Source organism: Lygodium microphyllum, chromosome 9 (assembly GCF_053477565.2).
Source record: "Lygodium microphyllum isolate KBCC chromosome 9, Lygodium_microphyllum_v1.1.10, whole genome shotgun sequence".
Classification (NCBI taxonomy): domain Eukaryota; kingdom Viridiplantae; phylum Streptophyta; class Polypodiopsida; order Schizaeales; family Lygodiaceae; genus Lygodium; species Lygodium microphyllum.
Window position 1 is genome coordinate 93,047,908 of NC_141143.1, and position 22,472 is coordinate 93,070,379.

Below are 22,472 nucleotides of genomic sequence, written 5' to 3' on the forward strand. Positions count from 1 at the left end.
TTGAGAATCCAAAAGTCAAGTTTGAGACATGCCATCATTATCCATGGCAACTAAGAATGTATTATCCAAATAGGATACATATAAAATGTCACCATCATCAGTACTGCATACATTTATTTGCTCTATCTTTACCTTGCTTTTCTCTTTCTTTTTGCCATCATCCTCATTTATCTTTTTCCTTTTTACTCATTTTTCCACTCAAAGCAATTCTTTCTTATGTATCCCTTCTTGTTAGAAAAGAAACATTCCACTTGTTTTTTACTTCTTGACTTGCCTTTCTCATGAGAGTCTCCCCTAGCGTTTGACCTTCCTATCACCATGAGTGTACTAGAGCTCTTTGACCCTACATTGTTCTTTCTATTTATACCTCTTCAATGAGTAAACTACTCTCAACATTAACACTCATAAAACTAGTTGTGGATCCATAGTCACTAATGGTAGTTCTAAAAGTATCCCAACTCTTAGGCAAGTGACTAATAAGAACATGGCCTTTAAATCATCAATGAAAATATTTTGAAATATGAATTGGCTGAAAATACTATTGAACTCATTAAGGTGATTAGACATCAAAGCCCAATCCATGTGAAAATCAATGAGTTTTTTCAATTGATAAACTTTTGAGGCTACACTTTCTTTCTCACATAGATCATCAAACTTTTTCCATACACCATATACATGTACCATGTCCTTCACATTACAAGACATAGACTCTAAGAGTGTCAACATAATAATGGGCATGCTAGCTCATCCAATTCTTTCATGTATCTAGATCCATGTCTCAAAGCTTAATCAACTTGTACTTCATTGGCTTTACCTACTTCTTTTGAACCAATACATTATATATCTATTCCTTCCAATAAGAAAAGTTGGTGCTATCCAACTTCTCAATTAAGTAATGCATTCATTGTAGTAGATGGAGAGACCATAATGGTTGAAATATGTATTACAAACCAAATACCCAAGGTATGCTTAAGCAAAAGGCAAGAAAAGACCAAGTGATTGCAATCTACGCCCAATCAGAGCATCTCACAAAGGCAAACAATGGGTAAAATAACATTAAGAGCCTTAGATACAAACGTATACCAAGCAACTAGGAAATATATTAAATTCCACTTGACTTAATGTTATAAGTATATCACAATATCCAAAGCATCACCGTTTAGAACTTCCTTATTCAACAAGATCTAAGAGCATGCATTCCATGCATGTTGTGTACATCCTGCAAATGATGATGTTTTTTATGCATTCGAAAGATTTTGAGTTATTATTGTCCAAACTAAAACTATTCTATTTTGTGTAAAATAAAGAACTAAAAATTGCATAGAATCAACTTTATGATTACATAGATCTATAGATTATTTGTTTTGAGCTATAAAGTACCTTAAAATGATATCACATATAAAAGCTATGGCCAAAATATTGAAGTATTATCAAACTACTATAATTATCCACAACTTTTGTCAAACGAAAATAATTATCCATAATTATTCAAGCTATTGTCAAATTGAAAAATCTCATTTAATGAAAAGAATGGGAGTCTAATGAGCCATATCCACCTTTGTGTCAAATGACCTTGTGTAGCAGTGTGATTGGAAAGCTCCTAAAGAGTTGATTCAAAATATACACCCATGATGTTGGACCTCAGGAGCATATTTTGAACGCCTAATAATGGAGGTAGTATACAAGGAGTGAGTGTTAATATTATTCTAGTTTTAGATAATAATCATGCTTGGATTACATCACCACTATGTGTGACTATACTGAAAGGTGAGAAGGATTGAAGCTTGCACGCGAGAGCTATGGCAGGAGAGCAAAAGCAAGAAAGAGAGAGACCAAAAATGGGAACTCCAACAGTCATAATGTGTGACTAGGCCTTCCTTTAAAAGAATAAAGAATAAAGTGACGGTGACGGGCGCCCGCCACCTGTAGTGTGCAGTGGCGGTGACTGTCAGTGTAGTAATACACGGTCGGCTAGGCAGAGGTGCCTTTACCCACAACAACCTCCCACTTAAAGGCGAATCTACCCTAGTGAGGAGTGAAAAGAAAAAAGAGAAAAAGACAATACAACATGTACACATGTATAACAGGATGAGGAAAGACGTCATCTCATCCCATGCCCATCAACCTCCTGAGGAAGGCAAAGTGCTCTGTAGAGAGGCTTTTCGTGAGCAGATTTGCAGGATTCTAGTCAGTCAGGATCTTGACAAGGTCAACAGATTTGTCCTCAAAACGACCCCACATATGAAGTGATACCTCACCTCAATGTGTTTCGTCTTTGCATGGAAGACCAGATTCTTGGCTAACTGAATAGCACTCATAGAATTCGAATGCAGTGTAGGGATAGCATCAATACCAAGGTCAACAACCAAACGACCCAACCGAATTGCCTCCTTGCAAGCCTCAGTGGTTGCAACATACTCGGCATCTGTAGTAGAAAGGGCCGTGCATTTCTGCACCCTGGACATCCAAGAAACAGCACCTCCAACATAGGTGAATACATAGCCGGAAGTGGACTTCCTACTATCTGCATGTCTTGCATAATCAGAGTCCGTGTATCCCACGACTCCCGTATCCTGGCTGCCATAGCATATGCACATATCTGCAGTGCCCTTCAGGTACCTCATGATACCCTTCACGGCATCCCAATGCTTCTTGCTAGGTGTAGCCATATAGCATGCCACAACACCAACTGCAAAGGCAATATCCGGATGAGTGGCTATTATGGCATACATAAGATTGCCTCTGCGGATGCATAAGGAATCTTGGCCATCTCGGCCCTCTGCGGACAATCAGCATGTGATACCTTCACAGATTGGAGGGCTCAAACATGAGCCAAAGAGGCCTTGGAACAAGCCTCTAGTAGCCCACAACCAATGGCAAAGAGATATGAAGATTAGAAGCTTCAATGGTGGCTGCCTTGTTTACCTAGACATGTGGATTGGAATAAATCTTTGAAATAATGAAGCAATACCTCAATGTCAATGCCCTGATGGTGCCTCAATAGGCTGGGAAGAAGCTCGGGAAGCCGGGGAGTGACGGGAGCTCAAGAGAATGAGCTATGGCTGCCAGAAAGGAGACCCAATGTGAGTGGGGAGTCGATGGGAAGCTGAGAATGCCACGAGCCAAGCTCAAGAGTCGGGAAGCTGACCTCTGATACCAGTTGAAAGGTGAGAAGGATCGAAGCTTGCATGCGAGAGCTATGGAGGGAGAGCAAGAGCAAGAAAAAGAGAGACAAAAAATGGGAACTCCAACAGTCACAATGTGTGACCGGGCCTTCCTTTATTCAAATTGTCACTAAAAGAATAAAGAATAAAGTGATGGTGACGGGCAACCGCCACCTGTAGTGTGCAGTGGTGGCGGTGACTATCAGTGTAGTAATACACGGGCAGCTAGGCGGAGGCGCCTTTACCCCCAACATATACAAGGATTTCGTATAATATACATGCGATATGTGTGGGTGTGAATGTGTGTGTAGATGAAATTAAATAATGTTTATGTGCCTCAATTGAACAAGAGCCATAATAGGGACGTGTGTATTTGTGCATTGTATGGTAATTATGAGTGTGTGGCATTATAATAATAGGTCAAGTAGGGGAGAGAGAGAGAGAGAGAGAGAGAGAGAGAGAGAGAGAGAGAGAGAGAGAGAGAGAGAGAGAGAGAGAGAGAGAGAGCATGTGTGTAAGAAGACAGTAGATATATAGCTACTTAGTAAATGTGTGTAGCCTAATAATAATTGGACAAGCAGTAATGTGCGTGTGTGTGCGTGCATGCGTGTGTGTGTGACATTTCAAGGATAGGGCCACAAGGGTGGGGAGTAGGGCTCACTAAGTGGCCTTACACTCCACCAAAGATATATGAAATATTGTGTCAATGATTAAAGTCAAGTCCTCAAGGGTTCTCTAAGAGTGGATTAACAATAGTTCAATATATGTATGCTTGTGTTATATGTGTCAATGTGTTGTATCATGTGGAAAACTACATCCAATGTTCATTTGAATGGATATAGGACTAGGAAAAGTACCTATTTAGATGTCCAAGAGTCTTATTGCAAACATCTCTACATTATGCCTACAAATTAAGGGATAAGAGCATAGAACTAGTATACTAAAGCAATAATTTTAGAGAAATTTTTGATAAATACTAGCATTTCAAAACATTTGGATCTAGAGGTCCCACAACATCTACAATAACTACTTGGTTATTGTGGAGTTAGACTTTTAGGATTACCTCTATGAATATAATTGTAGCACTCCCAATAGTAAGAACCCAATGGACCCATCATCTATACAAAAATTGCTTGGTTAGTGCAAAAGCTAGGTTCGAAACCATGTACGCTTATAATTTACTAGTTTTTCAAATATCCTATATGATACTAACTCAACCAAGGGTTAGTAGGGATAATGGGAGCGTGTGTATTTAATATAAAAATTTACTCACATAAAAATGAATCATTAAGTATTATTGAAAATTTAATAAATCAACATAATTCCAATAACTAGTTTAAAGATAGCCAATGAGATAAAATTAAAGGTACACAAAAATTTCAAAACTCATTATAATTGAATAAGACCTTGAGGGCACAAAATGTCCTTTGGAACATATTTAAATAGAATGCCAAAAAAAGTTAGATTTTATAAAAAAGGAGTCCCTCGGAGTAGACTTTATAGGCCTAAGTGGATGAAGGGTCCAACTATTACTTGCATCCATACAAAAGATGAAGGTAAGAACCTTACCACCTAATGTATATTGTAGGTCTCATCATGGAACCTCATTCTCATCTAGGTCACACCTACAAAGATTCTAGAAAAAACTAAACCACCCTAAGGACTATATTTAAAATACTACATAGAATTGGAATATTTCAAAAAAAAAAAAACCCTATGAATGGGATTAGCCACAAGGTATCAATAATAGAAAAGAATAAAATATAGTCCCATTTTTATTATAATTTTAAATCATGTTAGAGTTTTGCAAGTGTACCCTTAAAAGTAGTAAACTTACTTCCACCATATTTTTATTACAATTTTAAATCATGTTAGAGTTTTGCAAGTGTACCCTTAAAAGTAGTAAACTTACTTCCACCATATTATATTCCACCATATTATGTTATTTATTAGTTCAAACATCTATCATGAAGGGCGTTATGCTCTATTAGGTCTTACTTTAAGGTAATCATATTGATTAGAAGACTTGGTTGCCCAATCTTTGAGGAACTACATGAAGCATAAGTTGAGAGTAAATCAAGGGAGTGAGGATAACAAAACGTGTAATTATTGATATAGTCAAAGGGAGATTTGAGAGAAGTTTTTAGATAACATATCCTAGTTTGGGAGACATCTAAACAGTGAGACAAACAAACACCTTACTTTCAAGAACAATAGCATAAAATAAAGCACATATTTTTCTTGGGATAATAATCAATCCTAGCACTCAAAAACACTTAACAAGTTTATGCCTTATATCATTAGCACCTTCAACACATCAAATCTTTCTTAGTATAATAGCATATTTTACATAGCTTTGGTTACTGAAATAAAAAAAGTACAACATGCATCTAAGCAACAGACAAGTACAACAACAAATTGCCATAAGGTAACAACTTCTTATATACCTTACAATGCCTCATCGACAAAAGACATTTACTAAGACTAAGCTCTATTGTGCTATCAAGGTGAAGAAAGCATAGTTGAGCACATAAGTAGGGTAAGGCTCCTACATTCTTAACTAGCACAAGTAGCCATCTTAATGGAGAGAATGTTTCCTTGTTCAAGAAATAATATATTGCAAGATAACTTAGTAGATTTTGCACCTCACAAGAATTTTTCAATATATAAGATTTTCTACTTTTCATAATCACAAAACGTGTTTTGAAGCCACGTCCTTCATTAAGATTTATGACACTTAATTTACCAAATCAAAACCTAGTGTAAAGGGGGATACATTTCAATACATGGATTAATCCTCTATATCTTAGCATGAACAAGTAAGTATCCAAATTTAAAGGTACACTAACTATTTTATGCATGACTAAAATATAAGTTAGTGAAGTAGAAGGCATTAAAAGTCAAGTACTTGATGAAAGGGCATTAAAAGTTGAGCACATAAGTAGGGTAAGGCACTTACACACTAATGATAATTGACTCAGATGAAACTTATCAATCTATGGCCAATTATGGTTGCAATAAGCATGTTTCTGCTAGCTCCAATATTGTGATTTTGTTAGATAAAGGATCTCAATCCTATCCCAAATATGCATGAAATTCGCTTCTCATGCAGTGATTCAACTGTTAGAATTCAAGCTCAATGTGTGTTTGTCAATCCAACAAAAACTAAATCAAGTTTCTTCTTTGCATAATATCAATACTAATTTGGGAGCTATTCCAAGAAGAGTGTGTGCATGTGTAAGATATCCAACCTATGAAATTTGAGAGCATGGACAAATGCATTGATACATGCCATAGGTAGATTAATATAGTCCATCAAATAAATAGGTATTATGTGGATCAATATTTGAGTAGTGGGTGTGGCATTATCAGATGTGCAAACACATCCATTGGCTAAAAATTTGGTGGGGCCTAGATCCAATCTACATTGTCTGTATGCACTAGCATTTCCTAGTTCCTACTAGCTAGAATTAAGGCTAGGGATGATGGAATAGATAGGTATTCATGAGGATTGAAAGAATGAGATAGAGTGAGAGGAGATAACACAAATAAATATGTAAATAAGCAGAATAGATGGGGAAAGATGGCATCATATGATCATCATACCTTAGATGGATTGCCATAAGCATGCAATTAGTACTCACATTACCTCCAACCAATTACGAAGTGTTATACATATGGGACCTATCACGAGCTTATGAAAGGTGTTATATAGATGGGGCCAATTAGGCATTATTGAGCCATATAAGTGCATGCCTAATAATTAAAAATAAAAACTTACAAAACCTTGTCATGGAGAATCAATAGCAACATAGGAGATACAATATAAGATAGGAGAACCTTAAGCCTAAGGTAGAGGTCCACCATATTCAATCGAAAGCTGGGAGAAATCACACATTGAGGTAAACTCAATATTGAGGGTATACTTGAACCCAAGTTTTGGTATGTGTAATCTATTCTATACATTATTGAGAGTTTTGCTTTGGTGATCTCAAACCAGTGAGAAGACTTCCAAGCTTATGTGGCACAAGGAGAAGAAGTTTGATACTCAAGAAATGAAGAGGGCTTTTTCTTGAAGGGTGAGTAGGAGTTATATACTCTCCCTCTTAGATACACACACACTCTCTTTTAATTTAGCACACACGCATATACACTCTCTCTTTCTCTTTTTTAATTGAACATTAGATATGGTCATGGAAAGAGAAAGGTGAGTCTTTTGATAACTTTTGTGTGTGTGTGTGTGTTTGAGAGAGAGAGAGAGAGAGAGAGAGAGAGAGAGAGAGAGAGAGAGAGAGAGAGAGAGAGAGAGAGAGAGAGAGAGAGAGAGAGAGAGAGAGAGAGAGAGAGAGAGAGAGAGAGAGAGAGAGAGAGAGAGAGAGAGAGAGAGAGAGAGAGAGAGAGAGAGAGAGAGAGAGAGAGAGAGAGAGAGAGAGAGAGAATGGATACACACTAAAATGCACACTTACATACATGCACACAAGCGCATATGCAGCCATACATCTTCATACACAAGCATGTAATTTACAAATATACAAATACATATTAGACACATAGACAAATACACACACACATATATGCATGTGTACATAGAGAAAGGAAAAAAAAGAAGAGGAAAAAAGAAAAATATATATGTGTATGTATCATTCATACACATGCACTTATGCATGTGTATATATGTGTATATATATATGAGAGAGGGCACAAGACAAATATATATAGATAGGACAAAAGAAAGGAGAGATAAGAAAGAAAAAAGAGAGGAGAAGATAGGAGAGATGAGAGAGAAAATTAATGAAAAGAGAGCACGTATATTTATGAGACCACCACACAAATGGATACACATGTATAAAACACATGCACACTCACACACAACTAACATATACTAGTTGGTGTGACTAGCATTTTTGGCCATACCTGCTACTGCTACGCTTTAGGCATTGTAAATCAATGCGAAGCTCATGAGGCCAGGCCTCAATTGCTTCTCATTTTTTTCCAAGAAAAGGATTTTTCTCAATAAAATTACTTTTCAAAGGTGCAATGAACTTCAACCTTCAATATTTCCAAATATGAACATGAACTTCAACCTTCAATATTTCCAAATAAAAGCAAGGTAGAAAATTGCAAGGCTCTCTCAAGGCACAATGCAAAAAGTACATTATACACCAATGATAGGCAAGCTCATGGGAAAATATAGATAAATGGATTGACCTCCCTAATGCCAAAAGTGCAATTGAAAAGTGCAACACAAGTAGAATGTAATTGGGCCTCAAAGAAAGGACAACAAATCGTGTTTAAAAATTTAGGAAAGTTTTCAAAATGGGAGCTTCCCTAACATTGTGGAGTGAGGATGTTTACATGTTTGTTTTACATAGATGGTTGCAATCTTTTTTAAATTTCATTTTCCCTAAAATGAACACACAAATCACTTATCAACAAGAGAATTGTATGAATAAACAAATAAAAAGTAACAAAAAATATAGTTTTAGTCACCTAAATTAGAAGCATGTGTGCAAATCTTGGTTCCAGAGGACACAATAGCACCAAGGTAACCAAGCATGAAAGATCCCATGAACTCATGATGCCCCCAACACTATGGGATGTGCAATGAATGCTTTTTTTGAATCAAGAATGCTTCCAATAAGGCCATCACATAAAAACAAACACATAAGACCCATATTGAATCTATATAAATGCTCAACTCGAGGAGTCTATGTATGGAAGAGTTGGCAACTACTTGACAACATGACCAAGGCTCTTGTACATAGTGAGATCTGATAACATGCATGTGAATTTCTCCCAGAGACATAGTTTAGTTTTTATGCAAGGTAATATTTGTAGATGGGGATAGACATCTAAAGAAGGCAAGGAAAAAAGGATAAACTTTGAATATACAATGGAGTGCAAAACAAAACAAGAGAGGTTAAATTTTAGAAAGTAGACCCTATTTCCACATAGATGTGAAATCACCAAACTTATCACAAGTAAAACTAGATGAAAATTTGCATCATACAACGTACCAATGTAAAAAATCACTTTTTAGGTAGACATGTGACTCAATTGATCTTTAAATCTAAACCTTATTTGGTCAAACTAATAATAAAACATATATATAAAGATAACCTTACTTCCACAATTTAAATGAAAGTGATATTGTTGTTAATTGAAAATATTATTTTGATGAATCAATATGTAGAAATAAATAAAAATTACAAATCCATAACATAAAAAGCCTATCCATTGATGCAAGTGGAAGCAATGCACCAAACCATTCGTGTCAATCTTGTGAACATTAGATACTATAAGAGATGACATTTGCAATAGCATATAAAGAGAGTCACAGAGAAATTCAAAAAGGTAACCATACGAGAATACAATACAGGAATGATTGCAAGTTTTTTTGAGGATCCTATTTCATCCCTCAATTCAAATAGAATGTTGATTCATTTGTGTCAACAACCCATTAAATTTGGTAGTGGCAGATATTTTCAACAATGCCACTTCATTTTTCAAAACCAATGCTTGTTCAAAATATCCTCCAATGGGAGATGTGTTTGTCATGTTTTTGACCCTCTCAAATCATGCCTTTGGCTCTTCAACATGCTTTGCACCAATTGCGTTGTATCAAAAACTGCCTCGACCACACCTTTCAATTCATAACATAACTCGCCAACAATGTTGTGAAGGCGAAGATGTGACTTTTCATCTCTTGCAAAATATCATGCAAGCACACAATTTGCATTTCTATTTTCTTTCAGAAAGATTGCATTGCAAGGCCAACACAAGTTATCAATTTCTCAACTTTACCTTCAATTTTTCAAAAATTCCAAGTTGTAGAAGAACTACTCATCATCTCCATAGTTCTTCAATGTTTGGAGATGCAAGGATATGCCTCTCCTTCCCCTTCAATTACCTACTGAGAGTCTGTAAGCCCCTTTTACATATCACAATAGAGCTAGACTAAGGAATAGGCAAATTAAACATTTTGGAGCATATTTTTGAAGAACACCTCACAGTCACACAATGAGAAGGCAAGATGAGCTTTGAATGCAAAAAACATCAAGCCATGAAAACAAATAAGCAAGTAGAACATCCCTGGTTGAACGAACCAAGAAGGCAAGTGATGTCATGATGTTTTTCCTCACTGAATCTTTGACATTGCATGTATCTATTCAACCTAGATGTTGCAAGCATAAAAAAAAACTTCATGTTTGGCATTGGAACTCAACTTCAAATCCTTGAATTTTTTGACTGGCAAAAAGAGTTGAAATCTAATGTGTCAAAGGATACAAGAAGGTAGTGTGAAAACACACTATGCTTAGTGGTAACAAGCACTATCTTGATGGCTATGCTTCTTGTATGCTGGCTTGCAAATGCCTTCTAATCTTCCTTGAACTCTTCCAAATCTTCAGTAACCTCAAAGGAATGTAACTTAGTGATTAAAATGATTGATGATAACTCCAATGAGAAGAAGTAGTGGGGAGATGAAGTACAAGAGGAGCTTGAGTTTGACTTGATGATCTTCAAAGAATCTTGACAACTTCCCTTTCTTGCTGATTTGAGTGGTGAATCTTGTTGGGTTTCTCACCCAACTAAAGGTAACATAAAGTGTTGGGACCTAAAATGGGCCTAACACTAGCTCTAATGGTTTTAGCCACGGGCTCTTGATGATACCAAACAACCCCACATGAGCTCATAGCTAGGAGCGTCTAGATATTATAAATAATTCTTTTAATTGTTGCATTTGTAGATATAATTTCATATTGTAGTCCAACTAATTACCCCTCTTCACTTCAAGAAAAGGAGTTTCCCACACATAAGTGACTATCTCATCTCAAATCATAAACATAAAGGGCATCCCCTAACTGATTGTTGTGGCCACTACGGCTCTCCTATACCCCAAGGATTGTCTTGAGGATGTGCCATTTGAAACATATAACACATAATAACATGCTTCTTCCTTGATATTTATCATTCCAAGAAGTCAACTAGTTTGTAGAGAATTGCTATGCATCTAGGAGATTTGTTCCAATACCATGCTTATATGCATATGCAACGTGTCATGCCACATGGTTCTAGGAAATTGTATAACCTCACATGATCTTTTTCCCAATAATAAATGCTCTAACCTACAACTAGGGATCCTCTTTCACTCCACGTAGGTCAACAAGTTTGTAGACAATTGCTCAAATAGTTTTAACTAACAAAACAGCCACGTGATGTATAAAACCATTATTTTTATGATTTATTCTAGCATCTTGCAATGTTGAAGAGATGGTGCTCAAATAGTTCTAACTAACAAAACAACCACATGATGTATAAAACCATTATTTTTATGATTTATTCTAGCATCTTGCAGGGGCTAATCTATGCTTTCACTCCTTTAAATATGTGCTAAAACCCTAGATGCCTTACTAAGATACACAAATATTTGGGTTTTCATTGAAAATATATAAACTTTTAGCATTCATTTCATGTTTATGCATTGTATATATATATTTTTATATTTTATGTGTCATTTTACATAGAACCTATCCTTACCCGACCAATTTAATACAAAAGCACATGTAGGCTAAGACTAAAACCCATGCCTTACTACTCACTACACATTCATTAATGTTTTCTTAAAATCTTCTAATTTTCTAAGCTCAAAATCCATTTTCTCTAAAATTTTTATTACTTTTCTTAATTATTATTATCATAATTACTAATAATTCTATAATTTTTGATCATAGAATAGAGAAACACAACCATGGTAGCTAGCATGCATTATTTTTCCCCATATGTACCATTACTTTTATCATTTTTATCAATTATCATTATATTTCTTAGTTTTATGAGTTTTGTTCAATTGGAATATTTAAATTCTATATTATAATAGCCAAAATTTCTAAAATTTTAAACTTGTAATACTTAAGCACAATATATATTACTTCAATATTAAATTTCACTCCATATGCACCTCAATTCCATGATGAAAGTAGAAATAGAATCAAATTTCCTTTGAAATTGAGACTTACAAGGAAATATTGCATAAAACCACTTTTATTTTTATGATTTGGGAATCTCTTAGGCAGCCCATTGATGCTCCACACAATTGCTAATAGCCACCTTCATGCTCCTTTACTTCATTGCTAAATCTCATTTTTAGAGAAGTGAGGGGGTGCACAAAAAAATTCGCCCCCTCCACTATTGTGATGAATTTTGAGAGTTAAGCTCTCTTTAATCAAAGGCATTAATGATTACCTAATTCATCCTATGCGTGTTCACATTGTCGACAAGTGGTTCATCGGCTAAAATTGGAGGCCCAATCAAACTCGAATTCAAGATCTGAAAGCACAATCATGTTCTTGGCATCATTTTCTAATGATTTGGTCTTCTAGATGTTATTTCTAGCTATATTGGGCTACTTGCGTTCACCTAGAAAACTCTGGCATCTCTTTATTTATAGTGCAAATGTGTCATTTTTCACTTTAGTTTTGGCACTTAGTTGTAGCTTTCATTGGAAACCATAGGATAGGGTGACTCAGGCCATCGAACCCACGGATTGATCCACACATACATAAAACATAGCGAGCATTAAGCTGCTTCGAATAAAATACACAACATAACATAGAACACATAACTCACACTACCCCCTGACAAAGATCAATGTCATGCAACAATTCCCTAGTAGCATGTTTTAGTGGTCCATTGGGGAACTATCCTAGATGGCTTCGATCGACACTCACGAGAATGCATGGGGGTCTATCATCTAGGTTTCCCAGAGTCCACCCCATAACAGAAGGTACCGGCCATCCCCACGAGGATCAACCTACAAGCTCGGGGTCCTAATTTGACAAGTGAAGTCTCGATGCATTAGCTAACTCCATCGGAGGTGTCCCACAAGGGCTTCTCGTCTGACTAGAGTGATTGTGGTTACCTTTGGTTCATGGAGTGCAACACTTTTTTCCAACACAACTGGTTAGGATTCATATAATGTTATTTATAATGATTTTTCCCTTCTGCTGACACAGAAGATAAACCTTTGTTCACCGAAAAATCCCTTCTGTTTGCACAGAAGAAAAGAAACCCTCCAAGATTTCTATCCCTTCACCAGTATCGAAGACTCCAGGATCCCATTTTGATTCGTATGAGGGTCAGGCAGTTCCTAGGAGCGATCGAGAGATTTATGGCCAGAGCCCCTTGGCACTTCTGCCTCCACTTGCCTAACAGATTCCTCACCGAGTGACTTCGCGCCGTCAAGGCCGGTCCAAAGCTCCTCACGGTGGTACAAAACAATCCCCCTTGGAGCAGGGTTGCGCGTCTAGCCATGGGGGAGGCATAGCGTGATCTTTCCTCTTATTATCCTGATTATATATTTACAATTAGATCTAATAGCTGCAAGCATAATCAATCTTTCATGTGCAACCATCAATGCATGTATAAATAAAAAAGAAACAACAGCAAGTGTTTTTAGCATAGGAAGCAACCCCACCCAAACCTAGGGTTTCTCTTTTAAGGTCCTACCTTATTCTTAGGGTTTCACTTCCTACTTGCAACTCTTTTTGCGGGATCCAAAAGTTATTTTGCGAATTTGACGTCTATTTTATCCTTATGAAAAATTTGGTATTTCTACCCTAAAAGATAATATGGGCATTTATACCAATGGTAGGCAATTCATGCACTACCCTAGCCTAACCCGTGCTTAGCAGGATTTCAAATACTTTTCCAAGTCTGTTTAGACTTTAGAATTCTTATCTTATCAATGTCCAACAAGTCCTACAAACTTTCGATATTTATTTCATTTCCTGATACTGATAGTTTCAAGGTTGTCGAGTATTTCATAGTTGTTTTTGCTTCAACATTCTCGATATTTTAGGCTAGGTTTTCTTGCTGATTCATACATGGGTCAACTCATAATATTGATGCTCTCACTAATATAATAATTAATATTGCATGATTTCTTAGCAAAAAATATTTTTTATTTTATTTCACTCATATTCTATGATTTAATGGGCGACGTTCGACTATTTGCCAAATTTTCAATGTTATCTAGAAAGAAAAATTTTCATTTAGCTATGTCCTAAGTGCAATACTGATTGTTTTTTTGAAAATTTTATTCTAGGCAATGCAAAAATCATAAGTGCAATTTTTCTTTTATCTTTCAGATATCGAATTGTATTACTATGCACCTAATTTATGCGCCTCTAGTATATATTTTCTTATACAATTTTTTGTTGATTTAATGTATTGATTATGGTATTATCTAAATGTTTTTTTATAAATTATTATAAAACTCATATACATCTATTTATCATTAGTAAAATGAAATAGAAATAGTCACTTTGAGAATTTTTTTATAAAACATTCCCTTTCCTAACACTGTCTACCTTTTTTCTGATATTATGATCACATGCATCATTAATAAAATAACAATAAATATCACAAAATAAACCATAATTAATATATTTTCTTAATGACATGCATATAATCATTTTCCAAGTGAAAACGTCTTTTCACTAAATAGTTAATTATTATATTACTTAGGCTATTTTTCTAAGCGACAGTTCATATGCATTTTCTTTAAAATGGGTTTGTAATCGTTTAAAACCAAATATAGCAAGAAGCTTATAAAACATTATTTTTTTTCAAACCGATAAGATGTTACCTCTCTCAGGTTTGTTGTAATGGGGTTTTGCTAATTCCTACCACGCCATTTTCTCCATTGGTCGCGCTCTTTGCTTTCCTTGCTTCAAATGGGCTTTTTGAATTTCTACAACCTCGTGGAGCCATGGATGTTAGGCAAAATTGATGTGGCAGTTCAGGGAGAGTTAGTGGTCGTCCAAAAAAATATTTCCACGCAATAAAAGTTAGTTGGTTAGTTCGAAAGTTAGTTAGTCAATTAATAAGTTAGTAAAATTACTAACTAAAGACTAACTGAGGTAAAAACTGACTAGCATTAATAGCGAATAATTTTTGTTCAATTAAAAATATATTTAAAAAAATCAAGAGTCATAAATTTGACATTTTTCTCAGATTGATAAGGACCATAGCCACCCTTCACGAAAAGTACAATGTGAACGGGACTTATGAGCCATATTAATCACTAGTATTAATGTGTATAGTTTGAATGATCCAAAAATATTAGATTCTTGGGGGAAAAAAAACTATTATATTTTAGATATTATCCTAAAAAGATAGAACTAAAAGTCATTTAAAAGAAAAGACAAGTGATGTTTTAGTTAGTTTTGGAGATTTTATAAAAAGAGAAATAAAGAAAAGTGACTGGCAAAATCGCACGCACTGCGATCGCAGTCTACAGGCAGTAGACATCACTTCGAACAGAGAAAAGAAGGAGTGAACTAAGAGCTTTCTAATCAAGTGTCTTGGGGTTTTACCCCCTTTTGGAGCCAATGCAACCATCGGATTTATGATATGAGCATCATATCACTGAGTCTTCTAAGAGTCCCTCCACTCTTGTTCTTAGACTTATCCCCTCCTCTCTAATTCATTATAAATATGAGGCATGGGGAGGCATAAGGGAGCATAAGGAGACCCCGAAAGGCTGCAAGAGAGAGGGAGAGAGAGAGAGTATACCCCTCCAAGAGATTGTGAGAGAGAGCTTGAGAGAGAGAGAGAGAGAGAGAGAGAGAGAGAGAGAGAGAGAGAGAGAGAGAGAGAGAGAGAGAAGAGTTACGCCGAGAGGATGCACAATTTCCCTCTATCTCGATCCTCGATTTAACCATCTTCTCTTTTGCTCTCCCATCTCGAATCTATTCCACCTTCTTAATCTCTTGAGTCTACTTGCGGACGATGGCCTCCAAGTGAAGAATGTCGCGTGCGGATGACAATCCTACAACCAACAACAGAGCTTTGAGCGAAGGCATCACTATCAATCCAATTGCGGTACCGGTCGTAAGTAATGTATTTTCAAATTGATAGATGCTTGTTTTAATGCTCGCAAGAGATGCATTAGGCTCCATACCTTGTGGTGCTAGAATAGGTCATTGAAAAGGATAAATCGCATCTCAATTACTCAAAGATGAAGTTTGTGAAGTGCTTGTATCAAAGGGAGTTAAATTGCACCTAGTTGCTATGTGATGAATCCATGCATAGGATAAGCAACATATGGGACACTAAAGTATTGAGCATCGATGAGTCTTTGATTAATCTTTATCGAGGATAATATTGTTTAAAGTTCGCAAATGCATATACACGGTACATACATGGGAGAGATTATGTAAACTTTACATCGATGACATGCGACTCCTTGCCTTAGGAGAAAGGAAGATAAAGGCAAGAAAAAATGTTGCATAGTAGAAAAATGCTAAAAGATAGTTGTCACTTAGAGAAGAGGCATAAATGCTCTTGCTAGATTGATTAATTTGCATTGGAATGATAGGACTTACGTCATGTATAGTATTGGAACCTTTAGCATATGCCTTAGCCTAAAGGAGGGAATATTAAGTAAATTCTACTCTTCGGCCCCAAGGGGGAGAGTGAATATGTGATGGAATTATTGTCGCGTCTATTATTGTATTGTTTGGGAAAAATACAATTAGTTTTGTTGGTCGATTGAACAACACCCTAAATGTTTTTCTTTCAATTAAGGGATTGTTGCATTGTGATTTGGATAAATATTCCAAGGCTTGTGTTGATGGAAAATGAATGGTAGGGGTCTGTAATGACAAGTTGCCATGGGAATAAAGGAATGTTTTTCTAGAAGATGATATTAGGGCTGATTGCTTTGATTGTGCTTGAATTTTAATTGGATTAATTAAGGAAGGATCTTTTGCACATGTGGATCATCTCCAAGGTCACATCGGGGATTATCCCGAGAGGGCACTGCTCGATTCACAGGCCAATGGTTGAGTGGTGAAAAGGCCAACCACGGAAATGGCATCTCACTCCTAGACCGCTTGTGGGTCAGGTGGAGCTCTGGACACCCCTTTCTTGTCTAGAATGGAGTTGGAGATCCCCGTGAGCCCAATGTTTGGGACGTTGGAAGATCCTATTCTAGATAAAGGATGGAAATTTCTGTGCCATGTGATTTGGACCGGGTACTTCTGTTGGACAGAAGGGATACATAATTTTCCTGTATGGGCAGGAGACAAAGATTAACTTAAAGATAAGTTAAGGAACTTGTTTGATAAAAGGACTGCTTGTTTTGTTTTTGTGCATGTGTTGTAAATTATGTGAACGAACTCTGTGCCCTAAAAGGCTTAATTAATGAAGCTGATTTTAAATGTTGCACATAAATGTGATAGGATCTAATTAGACAACTATCAAGGGAAGTGGGTGGACGGAATCCCCCAACGGGTCCATCCTATAGGTGGGTGGTCTCAGAGAACTAGGAGGCTTCTCACAAGGATTTACTATCGGATGACTTTAGGTATTGTTAAGTTAGAACCCGATTCATGCCGTTTTAGGGGACCAGAATGGAACTATGCCCTACGGGTAGAGAGGTTGAGCGGTGCATCCGTCTCGTTTCCCATTCTCTATGAACCAAGTGTAGCATAAATATGCTTCAACTCTGTTGTTCCCACTCAAATTGGGTCATTTAGAGCTCGACGCTAGCTACTTCCTAGAGACTTGGTTGATAGGAAAGAAACCCTGACTTCAAGTCGGTCCTAAGTGGGAATGGCCGGATACTTCCGCTTCGAGGCAAACTCAGGAAGACCTAGATCGCAAACCCTGTGACATTCCTTGCGCGTGCCAGGTGGCGCTTTCTAGACTCCCCTCCCAATGGGCTGCTAAGACGTGTCCCACAAGTGGTCAAGTGGACACGTTACAATGGAAATGAGGTAGAAGAGGGGTATTTTCCTCCTTCACGGCTCAAGCTACAAGGAAAAATAGAAGTAGATAAAAATTTCCATCATGAGGAGGTCTTTCTTCTTGCTTTCTTTGTGAAGGAGAGGGGACGTATTTATAGCTACGAAGGGGGAGCATGCAGTCGACTCATTCTTTTGGCTACTTGTTAAGAGCCAAGCGAGCTTTATTAAAAATGCATTTTGATTACCTACCTGTTGGATGGTGGCATGGGGATGATTTTAAAATGCTTTCTCTCCCTCTAGGTGTAAAAAAGTCACGAATTTTGATAAATTTTTTCAAAAGCATATTTTTTTCTTCAAAACGACGTCATTTGGTGGTTTTTGGCTAAGTTACCTTATGACTTATCTAGTTTATAAAGTCATGCCATACTCTTTGATACTTAACTTACTCAATATCATGCTCGTTCTTGCACGTTCTTTGTCTACCGATTAAGGCTTTTGCGATTTGTTTTGTAGTTACGAAATCAATGCATTCTTTGACACATTAAATGGAATCGAGAGTACTAAATCAAACATAATGCGAGAAAAATTATGATCAAGCTGTCGTAATATTATTTATGAGGCATCATTGCTTCTTGTTGGCTAGGAACATTGAGGTGTCTTCTTGTGTCGGATTGCGCAATTAATTTAATGCAAGACTCGGTATTAAAAAAATTACGTGCAGTCACTTATGTGATAACTTGATGAGTAATTTTTAAAACATTTCAAGCCCAAATTTGTTTCTTGATATGAAGTGTTATGGCGGGATAGGCCTGACAAAGAGATCAATAGCTAGTTGCTAACTAATCACTCCAAACTTGCTAGAAGATTTATCAAGGCATGAATTCCACAAGGGATAGGCCAACCAGAATTTGACAAAGAGATCAATAGCTAGTTACTAACTAATTGCTCCAACATAGACTTACTAGAAGATTTATCAAAGAGGTCATCCTAAGCGGCGATTTGACTCGCCTACTTGACCTATGACAAGTATACCAATAACTTCTACTAGGTGAGGAATCCTGTAGCTTGGTCCACTTGAATTTATATAGTTTCTCATTTTTCTCATTCTCTATTCTTCATTAGTTGGTACTTGGATGTGTAAAAAGGAGGGAACTGAGAGTATTGGCCTCAGGTCTAGTCTCAATATCCAAGAATTGACCAAGCTCTCGTGAGGCGACACTAAATTTTTTCCTTGCTCACGTTGAATCTTGGAACACCGCGCCCCCCCCCCCCCCCCCAAAAGAAGGAAGGCAAGGCAACCTACTAGGTCTTTGCAAGGCAATGAATATCTACTCTTCTTATGTTTTTCTTATTTATATTCTTATTTTAGAAGTTAGATTCCCTTTTTACACATCTTTGTATTGTATGTATTATAGATACATTGATCATATTCTTCCTTTATTTGCCAAGCTTCCCTAGTTTCCTCACAACTAATAAAAATTCCTAGAATCAACTTCCAAATAGGGGCTCTAACCTCCTTAGACATACCTAACCTAATCTTGTGTTGCACAAATTGGATGTAAGACTTATGTATAATGAACCAAAGAAGCTCTCCCTTACTCTCTTTTCTTATAAAAATTGAAAGCACGACTCATAAAACTCAAAATGGACTTAAAGAAGAGTAAAGCAAATTTGAGTGACATCCTATTAGGTGCAATTTTTCCTCGTACATGGAGTGGGCAACTCCTCCATGCCATATTTATAATTTTGTAATGAAACTTGCTTTGCACAAAGATAGACCCTTTACAATCACTCTTTTCGCAAAAGGATTTGAGTTAACTGAATCAATGGTTACAATCAATTGCACAATCCATAATTGGTGAGAGTCATAAAATATTTCTAAAATATCTCATAGAATCTCAAGCATCAATAAATATTTACAAAGAGAATATACATATGCCTTAGAATAAATGGTGGTGTGTTTATTTGAATAAATTAATGAAAAAGTCTTTGGAATAAATTGCAGTTGCTGCTTATATCCAATTCATCTTGCTCTACACATTAAATGCCAAAAATTCAAAAAAACATGTTAGAAAAATAATTCACTGAATAAATACAACTAGCCATAATAAATCAACTAATAATTAAAATTTCATTAAATAATCAATTCATGTAGACATTAGCACTTGAGATATGAATATTATGGCATCACCCACATATGGCTTCTCCCACGTTCACACTTGCAAGTCTCACATTTGAAAAGAATAAGTGTAACTATCAACATTCTATCCAAGATTCACTCTTAGGAACATGCCTCACGTTGACAAAGAATCATTTAAGGAACTCATCTCGTCAATGTGCACAAAAGGGTGAACAATTGAAGGCGCTCATCCCCTCGTGTAGGTACCACACCTAGTAACATACCCTCGGGGTGAGATAGCAATTGTCCTCAATTCCTATTGCCTAGATCTGGAGTCAAAAAATGTGGATAACCATGCAAAGCACGTGTAGTCATCCATTGAGCTTCCTCAACAAGATAGTTTTGAAATTTTACAAGATAGCAAGGATAAGTATTGCAAGTGCAGGTAGTCATATACTTAATATCAGTAATAGATTCAAGAATTAAAAGCTCATGATCATCTTCAAGAAATAGTAGAGAATCATACACATATGGACATGTAATGAACCTTTAAATGGACGGAGAAGACTAATATAAAAGGTATTATGAAATTTTCAATGTGAAGGCAATTCTAATCTAAAAGCATTAGCATTGATATAGTAAAGAATTTTGAATGGTCCATAAAATCTAGGTGCAAGTTTAATGTTAGGATTCTTCTCAACACTATGCAATCTACATTTCTCAATTCACAACCAAACATAATCACCTTCTTTAAAATGCATAGCTTGACATTTCTTATTAGATTGCTTAACATAGGATTGGTAGGCCTTGGCAATCAATTGTTTAACTTGTTCAAAAATAGTGGAATGAGTATGAACCCAATCATCAGTAGAAGGCACTTTGTGACTTAAATGAAATGTTGGTGTTGGCATTTTGCAACCATAGATAATTTCAAAAAGTGCCTTGTTGGTGGCTGATTGAGGTCTATTATTATAAGTAAATCGTAAAAGATGTAAATGTTGATCCCATGTGCTAGGTGAAGAGATAGTATAGGCACGGATCAAATCAAGAATAGTTGCTATTGGTAGCTTCAATTTCACCATTAGTCTTAGGATGAAAGGCAATTTTAGTACCAAGACTAGAGAATAAAGTTATCTAAAAATTATTGCAAAAATGGGAATCATGACGAGACAAAATAATATTTGGCAAACCATGATGTACAAAGATATGCTTAAGAAAAAGATTAGTAGCTTGTGGAGTAGTGACAGTTTTCTTGCATGCAATAAAATATGTTTACTTACACAATCTATTGATAATAGTCAAAAGCATATTATTTTGTGAAAAAGTTAGTGGTAAACTAGTAACAAAATCCATTAATATTTGTTTCTAAGGTGAGTTAGGAATAGGTAAATGCATAAACAAACCATACTGCTTAACATGATGTCTTTTGATTAGTTGGCAAACAAGACATTCAGAAACAAAAGTAGAAACATCTTGATTCATATGGGGCCAATAGAAATCTTGTTGCAAATTACAAGAGTAGAAATGATACCGTGATGACCCGTATAAGATGCATTGTGAACTTCTTGGAGAACAAAATGACGAAAGGGTTGAGTAATGCACAAACGTTCCTCATAAAAGAGGAATCCATCAAAGACAGAAAAATTATTAACATGAATTCATTGGCTTTGAGACAAATTCAACAAAGCATCATGAAAATCAAAGTCACACAAATAAGTATTTTTCATAGCATCTAATGAAGATGTAAAAAGCACACAAATATTATTTACAGATAGTTTATGACTTAATACATCAACTATAATATTTTCCCTATTAGGCTGATATTGGATTAGAAGATGGAAATATTGAATGAAAGATGCCCATTGTATATGCCTATAAAAAATTTGCGGTTGAGAAAGAAGGTGTCTCACACTTTGTTGATGTCTTAATCATAAATTTTGAGCCCATTAAATAATGTTTCCATATTTGTAATGCATGTACTATAGCTTAAATTTCATTGTCATATGTACTATACTTAAGTTTAGAAGGTTTCAATTTACAACTAAAGTATGAAATTGGATGGTCATCTTGCATCAATACAACACCAATGCGAGAACCACTAGTATCTGTAAAATGACTAAAGAGAATGGCCTATTGAATTCAAAAGTTGTAAAATATGTGTGTGAGTTAATTCATGCTTTAGTAAATCAAAAGATTGTTGTTGGTTGTCGCCCCAATGAAATACAAGAATCTTCTTTAATAATATAGTTGATGGCAAAGCAAGTAAGGAAAAGTTTCTAATAAATTTACGATAAATATTGACTAAACCTAAAAATGAGCGTACTTCATGCACATTTTTGGATGTAGGCCATGTATTAATAGCCTCAATTTGAATTCCTTTAGCACATACAATATAGCCTAAATATTCAATTTTTGTTTGAAAATAATTACTCTTTT